This window comes from Crotalus tigris, unplaced genomic scaffold (genome assembly GCF_016545835.1).
Source record: "Crotalus tigris isolate CLP2741 ecotype Arizona unplaced genomic scaffold, ASM1654583v1 scf7180000024372.1857965, whole genome shotgun sequence".
NCBI classification, from domain to species: Eukaryota; Metazoa; Chordata; class Lepidosauria; order Squamata; family Viperidae; genus Crotalus; species Crotalus tigris.
In genome coordinates this window covers 34,339-45,942 of record NW_024100542.1, presented here as the reverse complement: position 1 = coordinate 45,942, position 11,604 = coordinate 34,339, and positions in this window count along the sequence as shown.

The following is an 11,604-nucleotide window of genomic DNA, read 5'->3' as shown; positions in this document are numbered from 1 at the left end:
TCTCCTCACACTTCACCTCAAACTCAGCAAGAAGATCCATCCTGTACTTTGGGACAAATCCAAACAACTCGCCATTTAGAGAGCCGAAACACAGACCACCCTCAAGACAGACAGACACACCAACAAACTCTGAAGATTACAAGAACACCAGAAACAAACCCCTCCTCCCTCACAGCCACACATGAAAAAACAGTGCATAACATCTCATATAGGATCCTCACCAAAGCTGAAACCAATGTCCTTTCCAAAGGATTCAACTTTGCAGTTGCTCCCAAACACATCCCCACTGAAACCATTATATACAGAGTTGAAACCAGCCTGACCAAAATCAACCCTGACGACGCTAACAGAATCAGACTCGAAATCACCAACATCCTCTGCACCAGCAAGCCACCCAAAAGCAACTTACCCAAAGAGGAACAGACAGCACTACTTAACCTGAAAGAAGACACCAGCATAATAATCCTACCAGCAGACAAGGGCAACGCCATGGTGGTTATGAACACATATGAGAACCAAACCAAATTAACCAACCTACTCTAAGACTCTACATACAAACTCCTAAACACAGATCCCACCACCTACCTGGAAAAAACCACAAGATTCAAAATAAAAGCCTTCCCCATTAGCGAAGAGATCCAGCAAAGAATCATTCCCAGAGAGAAATCATCCAGATGCCCTAAACTCTATGGTCTCCCCAAGATACACAAAGAAGGAACACCACTTGGACCCATAGTCAGCTCCATAGGCTCACCTCTACAAAACCTAGCCAAATTTCTCGCCAAACAACTACAGCCCTGTGCAGAATCCATCAGACGTAAAAAAACTCATTCCAGTTCATAGAGATCATAAAGAAACAAAACTTACAGCCCAGCGACCTACTGGTGAGCTTCAACGTCATATCCCTCTTCACCCAAGTGCCATTCAAAGAAGACTTGACAGCTATCCAAAACAAATATAACCTCCCCAAACACATCCTAGATCTGACCAACCACTGCCTATTCAACACATACTTCATCTATAATGGACAAAAATACAAACAAATAGAAAGAGCACCCATTGGGATCACCCCTCTCACCTGTTATTGCAAACCTTTACATGGAACACTTTGAAACCCAAGCTCTAGAAAAATCTGATCACAAACCCAAACTCTGGCTCAGATACGTAGATGACACCTTCATAATCTGGCCACATGGGAAAGAAAAACTGGACAACTTCCTCACACAACTCAACAGCCTACACCCCAAAATACAGTTCACCATGGAAACAGAAGCTAATAACCAACTTCCCTTCCTGGATGTCTTACTCTACAAGAAATCCAATGGCTCCCTAGGACACACCATCTACCAGAAGAAAACACACATAAACTGCTATCTACACGCTCTCTCACACCACCACCCAGCACAGATCAACTCCGTAGCCAAGATACTCATCTCCAGAACAAAATGCTTAGCTGATGGACAACACTTAAAAACCAAACTACACACTCTCACTAATGTACTAACATCCAATGGATTCCAAAGAAATAAGATTACCAAATTAATCCAAAAAGAAACCCCCACTAAAATCCAAGACAGAGAACAAGAAAACGGCAAAGCCCTCCTCCCATACATAAAAGGCACCACAGACAGAATCAGCAAATCCTCCACAAACACAACATCAAGACAGCATTTTGCACAAACAGAAAAATATCTACCATCCTAGGAAACACCAAAGACAAAATTAAGTTAGAAAATCAAGGAATATATGAAATCCCATGCATAGCTTGTCCCACCACATACATCGGACAAACCAACAGAAGAATAAGTGCACGCATTGAAGAACATAAGAACTCAGTCAAAAAAGAGGAACCAACTTCTTCCCTGGTCCAACAACTTAAAGCCACAAGACATGAAATTGACTTTAAAAAGACCAGAACTATCGCCCAAACTGAACACTTTAATAACAGAATAATCAGAGTAGCCATCGAGATAGAAAAATGCCCACATAGCATGAATAAATGAGATGATACCTCCCACCTACCAGCCATTTGGAAACCCACCCTTATTGACAAACGACTCCCTAACACAAAAAATGATACCAGACCCACACTCACAAAAACCACACAGGAGGTCACCACCACACATCCACGCAAAAAACAAACCCAAAGCCACACCGATGACGAGGCACGACCACAAACCAGAAGCCAGACCACAGCTGCATCGTTAGCCACTTTAAAGCCCTCCAATCCATACATGAAGCAAACTGACACCCTCCATGAAGAGGAAGCACAACCACGAACGCGAAGCCAAAAAATAGCAAGGCAGCCCAAAATCTCAAACCCCTCTGCAACTCAGACTAACCTGAGCAGAACGAAACAGAACACTCCCCCAGCCAATCAGAGCACAGCCAAGCCCCTAACCATTCAGAACACACCTCCACCCAATCAGAACACAGCCAAGCTCCCACCCAATCAGTTCATACCCCCACTGGCAGTTAAAAGGAAGAAACAGCTAAGACCACACATTGCTGCTCAAAGCACGAAGCTGAAAACACCAGCCTGAAGATGACGAATGGGACTTCGTCGAAACGTCGCCAAGACACTTCCAATTTTACGCGGGAGAAAACCCGAACAACCAAAGACCTACATACAAATACCCGCGAAAACCTCAGAAATATATATATATATATATATATATATATATATATATATATATATATATATATATATATATGAACACCAAGAGAATAAAATTATACAAAAGTTAAAAATGTTAAAACTTTTATTTACTAAACCTAGCTTTTGTCAAGAGTTATTGACATTATCAGGGTGTAAACGGCAGTCGTTGGGAGGGCTTATATGCAACCTCCAATCATTTGCGCTCGGCTCTTGGATCGTGTCATAGGTCCCAGCTGTGTGCGTTGTAATCCAAGTGTGTGTCCTGCATTGGGGTGTGGTTGTTTCTCACCCTTTCTATGTATGCTGTTATGTGTGTCTTTCTCGCTAGTTCTAAAATTAGCTGGGGTATTTCCCCTTTCCTTGCAGTTAGTGCATGTTTCACTAGTTTCCCGTTTGTGATTCTGTCTGTCACTGGCGGTAGTTGCTGTTTTCTGCTTCCTTCTAGTAGTCATAACTTTGATTTTGACCACACACAAATCTTGGCCTGTGATGCCACAAAGGGGGGGCCGCCTATTAAAGGAGGCCTGGTTTTCGGGGGGAAATTCCATTAATCGCCATATAGACATGTGCCCGGCACAACGGACCTTACAAACATGGCACATGAACCGCCACTTGAACCGCTGAAGAAGACCTAGGCATCGACCACATGTGTGGGAGAAGAATAGGACATCCCCCCACACACAACATGACCAAATGGACATTCCCTTGGCTTCGGACCAAGATGGTAGAACTTTGAAAAATCTCCCACAAATGACAAACCAGAAACCTGACTGTCAATTATGGAACAACTTCCCGATGAACGGAGCGAGTGGAGGTGTTTTGACAACTGAATTGCAGCAGGAAAGAGAGAGCGAGGCCCCCCCAATCGGTTCAATAGGAGAAATACGAACGGAGATAACAACTGTGGGGGAAGGAATAGGAAATACAGCATACGATAGAGCGCTCGGACTACAATCGCACATGCTGGGGGGAATGATTTACCCCCCGGGGAGTGAAACAGACACTCTCGTTACGCTAGTTGGGCTGGTTTGTGAGAGGGAGGGGAATAGCTCTGTGGTGATTGATCCCTTGGGAGGACAGAAGACTACAAACGGAGCATGCCTGAGAGATTCTCCGATGAAGGATGAGGACAGAAGCCCCAAATGGAGTGAGCAACGGATTGACCAGTTACGAGCTAGGCAATGCCTTACTGACATGCACACACTCCAGAACGACTCCTCCCAAGAATATAGGGAGGAGAGTGATGATAGATCTAAGGGAGTGATGGAAAGGAATAGGAGAGAGAGTGGTGCAGGACGGGATGGCACATGGGGGCTACGATCTGAGAGAACAGGAGGATTGGAACGTGGCTCGTAGGGGATGGTTGGAGGAACTAGAAGGAAGCAGAAAACAGCAACTACCGCCCATGACAGACAGAATCACAAACGGGAAACTAGTGAAACATGAACTAACTGCAAGGAAAGGGGAAATACCCCAGCTAATTTTAGAACTAGCGAGAAAGACACATGTAACAGCATACGTAGAAAGGGTGAGAAACAACCACACCCCAATGCAGGACACACACTTGGATTACAATGCACACAGCTGGGACCTATGACACGATCCAAGAGCCGAGCGCAAATGATTGGAGGCTGCATATAAGCCCTCCCAACGACTGCCGTTTACACCCTGATGATGTCAAGAGCTCTTGACGAAAGCTAGGTTTAGTAAATAAAAGTTTTAACATTTTTAACTTTTGTATAATTTTATTCTCTTGGTGTTCAACTATTTATTGATTTTAATATGAACATACCCAAGAGTCATATTTTTACTTGCATAGCTGATATATATATATATATGAACATTTACATGTATGTATGTATGTATGTATGTATGTATATATATATATATATATATATATATATATATATATATATATATATATATATATATATACACATTATGCTAAAAATGCGAATCCTGGGTAAATCCATACTATAAAATAATCCGAACACCAGGATAATACTAATGTTTTTAGTATTATCCTGTTGTTTGGATTATATTATATTATATTATATTATATTATATTATATTATATTATATTATATTATATTATAATATAATATTATAATATTATAATATTATAATATTATAATATTATAATATTATAATATTATAATATTATAATATATTATAATATAATATATTATAATATTATGTTATTAATTTCCTGGTTTTACAATCACATACTTAATAGACAATGTGTTGTCTGGGTCCATTAGTAATTTGGTAGTATATATTAACTTCTTCAATCTAGATCCAATATTACACCATCAAATATTTGCTCTCTTCTTCCAGTAGTACCTGTTTTCCCAGACTAGGCAAATACAATTCTTATTGTTATTAATAAACACACAATTGAATATCAACATCTTTGTTACATTTTTCTCATAATATCAATAATGACAGTTTTAGGTAACTTTTCTAATCAAAACATATCTTATTTGCATTTGCACTTAATATCCATATGTTCAATCACTATCCTGTTTTCACTTTTTTTTTTAGTTTTAATTTCCCATCAATGTTCAAAATGTCTCTATTGTTTATAATTTCAAAATAAGTTATATTTGGGCAACCAAAAGCTTCCCTTATTCAAACTTCTTAGCATTTTCCTGTTTCCCTTTCATACCAAAATCTTATATTCTAATTACAAATCTTATCTTTCTAGTTATGATAGTACTTCTATTTCTAGCAATTATCTACTCTCCACCATATTCAAACATCTAGTTAATAATATAATATCTCATCTAATGGATCAAAACCTCTATTTTCTTCAGTCTTACTCTACCTTTCTTCTTTGCCAATTAACTTTCCAAGTCAATGCATTTGAATCATCAAGTAATTTTTCCTCCGTTTTTGTGTATATTGCTTGGAATAAGAAAGACCATTTGGTTAAAGTATTTTTGGAAGAACAAACCCATTGATATTCATTAAACAGCCTCACTCTTCTCCACTTCCCCACAGTTCTCTAATAGCAATATTTCCCATTCAATCAGTTCTTTCTTTTCCTCAAAAAAGTCCTGAGTTCTTTTTTTTATTTTTTTAATAGTTTTTATTAAGTAAACGTTTAAAAACAGGTTGAACACAGTGTGACTTTTCTGGCTGTTATTTTGCCATACATATACCATATACCATATATCTTCCTAGTCATTGATCTTTTATACCATTTACATATTGCATTTTATATTATTTACATATTTATATAAATAAGTCCTGAATTCTTGATTGGTAAGATGTCTTTTCCATTTCTGATATCGCTCTGTCTTCTAGTTCCTCAGTTGTCTGAATCTGTCAGTTAGTTCCTTTCTTTAGGTCCTCAATCTTTGGATCTGCTTCCTCTGGTTTTCCTTCTATTTTCTGAGTTGCTAGTTCCTTCTTTGTAGTCATGTTCTGGGTTTGTAAATTTAGATTAGAAAATTGTTCTTTTATCTCCTTTATGTTATTTCTAGTCTCATCATGAGATAAAGCAATAATCTCTTGTATTGATTTTAAAATGGAGAGAATTTATTTCTGATCCTCATTCATATTTTCTTGGTAGTATGTTAAACTGAAGTCTTTGGGGACAGGTGTTAAGATGGTTTTTTACCATTTAAAGCTCAGTATGAGACATCCATTTCATTTTTTGTAAGTGATCTTTATAATAAAAATTGTTCATCAATCAAAGATTTGTAATCCAAAATATTCATCATCTCAATTAATGAAGTGTATTTCTCCTGCAGGGAAATAGTTCCACAATACAGCTCTGAAAGTCAGTTAATATTTATATTTGTAGTTCAGGCAAGCCAGTTTCAAAATAGTTAATCGTATCTCCCACACTGATAAGCAGCCCAAAAGGGTTTTTTTTTCTTTTTCCCAGCTGCAGTCTTTAAAAGTGAAAGCTTCCAATGTCAGCAAGAGTCTTAAATCTGGGCTTCAAGCCAAGTTTCCTTTAGGTATAACAAATTGTAGTGCCATAATTCACCACTAGATGTCATTAGCACTGTTTTCCAGCTTTTTAGATCCCAACTTAAATTGTAACTTTTCAAATTTCTACGGGGAGACTTTCAACCCTTTCCAGAGTCCCCAGCAGGGCAAAATCAAATGTGAAAGACAGAGCCTCATCTTCCTGCACTTGTTCCACCACGACGTCTAAACTGGAAGTCAGCTCTGTGGCAGTTTCTTGATTGGAGTATTGCTTACTTGATTGTTGGTCTGAAGGTGACTCTGGAGTTAATCTATGCTGATCTGACTGCTGATTACTTTTGGAGAAGTGCACTTCTCCAGATCTAAGATTGGGTTGCATTTCTACGAATATCCAGAAGGACAAAATAGTATCAACTGCCAGGGTAGAAGAACATATATCTATGAAATGGTATTCAAACTATATAACATGAAGACCTTAATGAAAGATTTCTGAGACTTCTTGTAAAGTCTTAAATTATTGCAAGTTCTCTCAGAGAAGCAAATCCTGGAATGCAATTCAAGTAATGCTGTACTTCTCAATGCAGATCTCAAACAAGAGAAATATGAATTTGTGACACTAAGGGGCACTGCAGGGAAAAGGCTCCAGTCTAGTTTGCTTGTGTACTTCCAACTTCCTACAGCTGAGTAATTGTTCCTATACAGTAGATGATAGTTTCTATCCCCCTCACAGGCCTTAACTGATAGGTAAGAGAGTAAATTTGTCTGATAAATTAGTTTCTCTTTTATAACCCTTAAATAATTCCTATTAATGTTCTCCATCATCACAGCATAATGTTTACCTATAGTGTGGTCAGTAAATTGGATTTTCTTTTACTCCTCTCAATAAAATGGTGAGACCAACATCTAGACTTTGGAAACATTTCCACAGTGCAATTTCTGCTGAGAGCAAAGCTGCAATTTGCAAATATTGTGAGAAGAAATATTATTTTCCAAATGCTACAAGGATGACCTGCAAGTATCTTTTCCTTACAAAGTTCTAATTCCAGAAACATTCTTTCTGCTGCTTCTGGATCATCATGTAGGAAGTCAGCAAACCCCCCCCTCCCCCAGATAAAGAAATATTTGGGGGATATTTTTAAAAAGGCAGAAAGTTATATTTTCTCAAAGGAATAATGGGAGAAAATCTTAAAAGGCAGAAACTTCTCCCTCTCTCCCAAGCAGAAACTCAGCAGGCCAGCTCTGTAGATTTGATAATCCTTTCAGAAAGACAGGAGCCAAGAAGCTTGGAGCTGATGGGATTAGAAAGACAAAGACCCCTAAAAATCTACATGCCCTCACCCAAAATTCTAAAAACATGACCTTTAGAACATAATAGGATTAACCCACCACCACTAGAATACCAAGTTCATAGCATAGGAACAGGAACAACCTCAAACAGGAACAACTCCAAACACAAAAGCCCAAGGAGGTATAAAAACTCACCCCTTCCAGCTCCATTTTGTCAGCTTTCCCAGAACTGCATGTTGTTGCTGTTCTGTTCTTCAATAAACTGAACCTTTTTTTTCCTAAGCAGCCTCCATTTTGTTTATTCCCAGTCAAAATGGATCCTGAAGATTTTTCTTTCAACAATCACGAAGTGTTTCTTTACCAGCAGTATCTTCAGGTAAGGAAATGTTGCAAACAACTGCCTCACAAAAATACACAATACCTTTGTTTATAGATAAAATGAAAATCAGGAGAAAATGATCACCCTCTGCAAGAGCAAAATATGCTTCTAAATCAGCATTTTCAATAACTGAAAATGCATATTGGCAGGAAGCTTTTAAATTATTACGGCCATCATGCCATTTGCCATGCAGACATTCCTTGAGCAACCCTCTTTTGGAGTCAGAATAAGAGTGTGTAATGGAATCTGTGTGAGAAAAAAAAATCAGCGAAGCACTATACCTTACAGTATTTACAGATGGATTGTCATAACCAAAAAAAAAAAAAAAAACTTCTTTCAACATGTAAAAAAACAAGAAAAAAGTTAAGGAAATAATTGGTCCATTAGTGAAAGAAAGTGGCAAAAAGGTGACAAACAACAGGGAGAAGGCAGAACTATTCAACTCTTTTTTTGCATCCGTATTTACACAAAGGGAAAAAAAACAGTCCAGCCTATCAAAAAACAATACCGTAAAAAACAGATTAAAAACACAAGTTAAGATAGGCAAGAAAATGGTAAGGTTCTGAAGGAACTGGCAGATGTGATCTCAAAACCACTGAACTATATCTTTCATATATCTTTCCCAGGGAGGGGGTGTCTGTTTTTATATGTGACAGATGGTGTAATAATGCCAAGGTGGATTCAAGTCTGTGCTCCCCAGATGTGGAGCTTCTGACCATTAAATGCAGACCCTTTTATCTGCCTAGAGAATTCTCTGTTACCATTATCACAACTGTGTATATCCCCCCTGATGCAAACAGAGAAGAGGCCTGAAGGTTCTCTGTCATACCATCCATGACTTACAAACTACTCACCCAGAGAGTGAATTTGTTGCAGTGGGAGACTTTAACCAAGTGGATTTGAAAGCTACCCTGCCACATTTCCATCAATATGTGGAGTTTGCAACCAGAGGGGACAATACACTGGATCTTGCTTATTCCAACATTATTTTAAAAAACAGGAAGAATTTTATTGCCATCCAAGACATGCTGCTGCAAATCTATTGGGTCCAAGATTCAAAGGCAGTGGTGTGAGTGATGAGAATACAGCTGCTGCATTTGACTGGATTATGAAACAAGCTGTGCACTTAGGACTTGATGTTGGAAAAGTACTTTCAAATGTTGCAGAATATCGAACAGCTTGTTTGGGCAAGGAATGCATTCTGGAATTCTGCAAACATATCCTTCCTGCAACATGGTGGCAAGGTCTCTGCACCATACAACCTCTGACACCTCTTGCATCTTGCTTACTGCAGATTCCTGCATCTTCTTCTGCAAGAGAAAGAACCTGGTCTATGATTGGTAATATTCATACCAAATCAAGAAACAAACCAAACTCTGAAAGGGTAGAAAAATTTGTTTCCGTCCATGCCAACCTAAAGCCTTTAGAAATCTCTGAGAAAAATGATAAAGAGGAAGAAATGGAAAATTATTGCAGTAGTTCAGAAAATGAGATAGAATAAACTGCATGTATATGTTGTGTCTTCTGTTTGTTTGTTTTTAAAAGTACCACTCAAAAGATAAACCTTCTACAAAGCTTAAATATTGAGGTTGACCTTAACTTTATTTGCTATTGGTGCTAAGGAAGGCATCTGATTATTGTTTTTATTTTGATGATTTCTTGCTTTTTTGTTGTTTTTGAGGGAAAGGGGGTCGTTACCTGTTTTATTGCAAGCATAATACTTTAATATACACTCCATTTCACGCAATTTGTAAAACTACTCTGCACTGATTTTTTTTCCAATTTTTCCAAAAAGTGTATTTTTTACAGGAAAAAAAACACCGTTTTTTTCTCATGGCTTCAAAATTTCCAGAAATTTTACATCTCTAGTATGTGTGTATCAGCTTATGACCACAACTGAGCCCAAAATTTCTGTTGATAAGTGAGACATTTGTTAAGTGAGTTTTGTCCCATTTTATGAACTTATTAAGTGAATCACTGCAATTGTTGCATTAGCTGCATGATTGTTAAGTGAATCTGGCTTCCGCATTGACCCTGCTTGTCAGGTCACAAAAGGAATTCACATGACCCTGGAACACTGCCACCGTCATAAATATGAGTCAGTTTCTAAGCATCTGAATTTTGATCACATGACCACAGGGATGCCTCAATGGCCATAAATATGAAAAACCATCATAAGTCACTTTTTTCAGTGCCCTTGTAACTTTGAACAGTCACTAAATAAACTGTTATAACTTTAGGACTCTGTGTGTGGCTCAGTGCTTAAAGATGCTGAGCTTATCACCTGGAATGCTGACAGCCCAGGTTTGAGGCCCAAACTCCCCGCAACAGGCTGAGGTCTCGGCACTTGCCCTAGCTCCTGCTCTCTTAGCAGTTCAAAAGCATGCAAATGTAAGTAGATTAATAGGTACCATTTCGGTGGCATACCTTTGGCAATTACCCATGCTGGCCACATGACCACCAAAATTGTCTTCAGACAATGCTCCCTCTTTTGGCCAAGAAACAGAAATGAGCGTCGTAACTTTGAGTCAGATATAACTGACAGGGAAATATTTACCTTTATAAAAATTTAAATCATCACACATGACAGTAAATGCTACCTGTGAATAAAAGTGTTGTGAAAGATTTTTTTAGGCATAAGCCATGATGAAACCATTGAACTCCATCAGCATAAGAACATGTATTCATCTTAGCTATAATATCTGTGAGAATTTACATATTTTTAGAAAATAAACTGCAATCAAGAAATTAAAAGACGCTTGCTCCTGGGGAGGAAAGCTATGGCAAATCTAGACAGCATACTAAAAAGCAGAGACATCACCCTGCCAACAAAAGTGCGTATAGTCCAGGCCATGGTTTTCCCAGTTGCAATGTATGGCTGTGAAAGTTAGACCATAAGAAAGGTTGAGCGCCAAAGAATTGAGGCCTTTGAACTATGGTGCTGGAGAAGACTCCTGAGAGTCCCTTGGACTGCAAGGCGTTCCAACCAGTCAGTCCTAGAAGAGATCAACCCCAACTGCTCTTTAAAAGGCCAGATCCTGAAGTTGAAACTCAAATACTTTGGCCACCTAATGAGAAGGAAGGACTCACTGGAGAAGAGCCTAATGCTGGGAAAGATTGAGGGCAATAGAAGAATGGGACGACAGAGAATGAGATGGCTGGATGGAGTCACTGAAGCAGTAGGTGTGAACTTAAATGACTCCAGAAGATGGTAGAGGACAGGAAGACCTGGAGGAACGTTGTCCATGGGGTCACGATGGGTCGGACACGACTTCGCAATTAACAACAACAAAGAAAATAAAAAATGAAAATCATTTTTGCAGATGAATTTTATTCA